Genomic DNA, 5,199 nt, shown 5'->3' with positions numbered 1-5,199 from the left:
ATATATATATATATATATATACAGCGGATGTGTAGATTTAAGTGGGTAAAGAGGCTTTGTAAATGTCAAAACCATGTCTTATACAAATATAGATTTTTGAAGCATTTATGAGTTAGCTTTAATAATAAATCCATCATACATTTTAATTAAAAATTAATTATCATAATAATACTCTACGGAAATTGAATTATGATATTTTAAATTAAATTTAAAACGATTTTTATACGAAAATACAAATTATTGTATATGAGAAAACTGAAAAATCATCGAATCATCTATAAAATCTAAAAAATATTAAATCCCCACAAATTCAACAAATGATATCAACAATGATGATTTTATTTCATCACCGACTGCAGTTGGACAACCGTATTCAATCGTGTTAAATAACACTCTTAAGACTGAAGACACTTCAAAAATGGGAAAGATCATAAAAGGATAGCATAGTTAATTGTTTCATTTTCAAGGGAATTTTTAGATCTCACCTCAACTGGGCAATCGCGAATCTTATTCTGTGGGCCACTGGGTGCATAAATTTTATTAGCAAACCTAAAGATCGCTCGGATAACTTCTCCGATATATATAGCATTTGAACTTCTAAAGTCAAATATTCTTTTTTTTTCTCTCGATTGGATTAAACACTGCTTAGGGATGCTCCATTCCTCTGTGGCAGTTTTGCCCGACAATTATTACTCATCTCAGATTTTACTCTATTGAGATCGGTTGCCCAAAGTATTCGTAACAGAAACTTGCCATCCGAACTAAAAAGCTTACAAAACTTTACCATACGGAATCTTATGGTTAAAAGAAAAAAAAAAGAGACATCACTCAATAAGTCTCTGGGGTGACACATATATATGTAAACCGCTCCATATAATTTCAGGATAGCGTTGATTTGCTAGTACCTCTACATTTGTTATTTCCGAAACAAAACAAAACTCTGAGTTTTATTTGGAAAAAATCACGATATTATGGCGATTCGTGTCTATCGAAAAAATAAATTTAGTAATTGTGAATAAATTTGTGTATGTGGTTGAACGCTCTAATATCCCGAGTTCCGCACCAGCTCCCAAGAGCAATAAAAAAAATGCACAAAGCCGTTTTGGGAGACCGAGAGGTAAAGGTGCTCACACCCTATCGATATCAAAAGACTGCTACCACTTTCCATAAGAAACTTCTGTTCCGAGTGGTTTCCCCACTTGCTCATTTCTGATCAAACAACAACAACTTGTTGCGACTATTTTGGGCAAAATAGAAAACATTTTTTCTTGCGATATGTGACAAGCCATAAAACATTGAATCATCACCGTTGGGTGAAAAGGATATGGCGTCCGTTTTTTTGGCATGACCATTGTCTAATATTCATTGACTATCTTGAAAAGAGACAAAGTATTAAAAATGAGAGCCAAGCTTGACCGGAGACTTATTGAGTGATATAATATGTTTTACGCGCCTACGACTTCCTACATTACCACTAATGCAATTCCTATACTCATACAATTGTAAGCATAAATTTAACTTTATTACAATCATAAATGCTCAATATTTTTTACAATATTCGCAAGAAATATATAATTATACATATATATATACAGACATATATATATTTATAAATATACTTATATATAGATGTATATTATATATACATACATATAAATATATATATACATGTATGTATTTTTAAAATTTCATACGAACAAGACCCTCGGAATGCCTACTTACACGTGTGCGTCTCTCTGTACATTTGTGTAAATTTAAAATTGGAATTATCAATGATTTATTTCTTAATATGGAAAATTGCATGTGCAGATCTCAGGTACCCAGTCGAATGCACATCAATAAAGCGCATAATGCAATGCTAAAAGGTTAGCTGGAGGATATTATGAAGTTAATATACGATGGAGTAAACTTTAAAATTGTAGATAAAAGGTCATTGCTTTGCCAGCTGCCTAAAGACGCGACTACCATAAGTTCTCTTTCGATTCTCTTAAATACTATATATAACTTAAATGCTACAAACAATTTCACAGTAAAGCATTATTTAATGGTCTTTGATTTTTTATAATTAGGCTCGAACGAGTACATAACGAAATAAATGACTGAATGAAAGAATGAAAAAAAATGACGTATTATATATATATAATCTCACAGACCTGCTTATATAACATATAACTCAATAAGTCTGTAGGGTAAGATACCGACCAATACTATGACTAGTAACGAATTCGTATGATTTTTAAACAGTACGAATCTTTAGACGTTATGTATAAAAATTTTATAATGTTCCAACCATCAACTTATTGAGTGATGTATTATTCTTAGTCTTAATGATCGCACACTCTGTGTTCTTCATTCAATTCTTCAAATCAAACTCGAAAATAGGTGTAAATCATTGTAATAAATGATCTAAATAGTAAAAAAATTTAAAAGAATCTCAGAAAAAAAGCTGGGCGAGAGAAGCCTACGAAGGAAAATGACCATGATATTGAAAAAATAATGATATTGTAAGTTTTCAGTATGAAGAAATTCGAACCCATAAAGAAAAGTTACAGCCTTAACTTGAAACGTTTTACCCTCCCCGATATAATCAACAGGCATTACGCCTATCGATTAAAACCGGGTCGATAGGTAGCTTATTGTTTGTCAAGTCGTCTCATTACAACCTAATTTCGTATACTATATGTTAGGTGAGTACGACTTATACTCGAGTATGCCTCGGTTGTATGGTCACATTCTTATCGTTGCTATATTACTTCTATTGAGTGAATCATCGTAGAAGCAATTTCTGTTTTTTGCTCTAACAAGTTTAGATTGAGATCCCTTTACTGCCATATGAAAATAGGTTGCTAGTTATATCTTTGCCGTTGCTCGAGATATGTAGAATGGTCTTAGGCATTACCTTCATGGTGAAATTTATGAATAGTGTCACTGATTCGCCTGTATTGTTAAGTGAGATTAACTTTAATCTTCATACCGGCCCGATAAGAAATTTTCTTTTCATAAAATTTAACCAATGCACGTTCAATTATGAACTTCGTAACTCACTTATAATTCCTCTGTAAAAATCTGAATAAGGTTTACGATCCAATTTCATTATCGGAACCAAATGATTCCATTAAAAGGGCTGGCTCTCTTTGATGGCCGTGTACTAATCAAAGTTTAAAATTTTCCTTATTGAGCTGCTTTCCGCTGCAATACTGAATAATGTTCATAAATCGCACTCTGTATTGATATGTTGCAGTTTGAGTGTGTGGCTGAGCTAGGCGAGACGATGATTTTCTTTTCGCTTACTCTCTTACAAGTACATATAAATTTCGTAGCTTTCAGATCTCTTTTGCTTCAATTGTAACTAGATTAAGATTTTGTATCCGCCTGAGTAGCCGAAGGGGAGGAATCTCGACTAGCAAGTCAATGGTCGTGGGTTCGAATCTCAAGTGCGGTAGAGTTTTTAATAAAAAGCCGATAGCCTTAGATGCTAGTGCTTTTAAGAGTTTAGTCTTAGAATTTATTTCTCTGGCGATATTAATAATAATAATAATAATAAGCTTTTGTATATTAAGAATTGTGCAATCTGCAGCTGAGCCTATATATATAAAAATGTATATATATATAAAAATAAATAAATGCAAATAAATATATCATCTGTCGTGCGACGTGTAGTTTTACTGTACCATGGCCGCAATTATCACTCTCTCTTGCTCTCTTGCTCTCTCTCTCTCTCTCTCTCTCTCTCTCTCTCGCTTTCTGTCTGTCTGTGTATGTGGGTGTATGTGTGTTTGTATGAATTACATACATACATTTGGCGTATGAGTGATGGTGCTGTTAATTGAAAAACATGCAATAAATCTGATATCTAAGTAACAGGTATTCAAAATATACCCTATAGCGTATTAAGCTTTCGTGCACTCATTCGCTTATTACAAATTCTCATACAATTTGCATAATTATATACGTTCGCAATGTATGTATGTATGTATGTATGTATGTATGTATATCTAAAATAAATTTAAAAAGTTTCTACACTCAAATTTTATTATCATCTTAACTTTGTAAATTCCCAAAGTATATTAAGAGATTTTACTTAATGATAATAGTAAACAATTTCAAATGAAATTTATTACCTTATTTAACAAAAACAAAAAACACAAAAAACAAAACAAAAAAAAAGGGAAAGTTTCATATTTTCACCAAGATGTACACACACACACACACATATATATATAGATATCAACAGTTCATGAATACACTGACTACATACACTAAGAAGTTTAAAAAAGTTGTACACTTTTCAGTAAATACTAATGTTTAATAGCATCAATTTACAGTTAACGACAAGGTCATTGAAGTAAATAATTACAGTAATTTTTCTTTTAAATCAAAATAAAGACAAAAAAAGAAAAAATGAAACAAACCTAAAAACTTCACCTTAGCCAACATTTGAACTGTTTTCTCTCACATAACAATAATCATAACAATTTAACAAGTAACTTGAATGCAATAACAACGAAAAACAACGAAACGCCAAAAAAAAAAAAATAAATAAAGCAAGTTAAAGTTTAAAAGTTATATACCAAAAATTTCACATTTTTGTTTTCCCCATCATTTCGACCAATGGTGTTTGCTGCTCTTTGCGTATGATATTTATATTGTAAAATAGAAATATATAAATGGATAGAGAAATTAAAAAAAAATATATATATATATATATATACATATATATATATTAAAGGTTTTCGCCCATATACATCCTGTTAGTGTGCCAAACATCAAAGTGTATAAGTAACGACAACAACATCAAACCCAACATTCTTTTCCTGTGCGCTTTTAGGGCAATAAATGTATAAAAAAAGCAAGTATGATCATTATCGTTTACGTAAAGCCCGAGAAAGTCATCAAAACCAAAACATTTTCAATAGCGTTCGTCCTTGGGCTAAACCATATGGATATATCCTATACAATACTGACTAATGTACCCTGTAAGTTTAACAGAAGCAAACAAGACAGACGGACAAGCTTAAATAAATGCAGAAAGCCCTTTAAGTCCTCCTGTGTGTTTCATACATCCGCATAGATTTAATAATGTATGCTTATATAATCAGTGGTATAGGGTATAATAATACTAAGCTAAAAAGTAGATTGTTGTACCCTACACCATTTTTGCTACAGGGTGTATTAAATTTCTGCGGACGTAGGTAAAAC

This window comes from Glossina fuscipes, unplaced genomic scaffold (assembly GCF_014805625.2).
Source record: "Glossina fuscipes isolate IAEA_lab_2018 unplaced genomic scaffold, Yale_Gfus_2 0, whole genome shotgun sequence".
In the NCBI taxonomy this organism is placed as follows: Eukaryota; Metazoa; Arthropoda; class Insecta; order Diptera; family Glossinidae; genus Glossina; species Glossina fuscipes.
The sequence above is the reverse complement of the archived record's forward strand: the minus strand, read 5'-3'. Positions refer to the sequence as shown.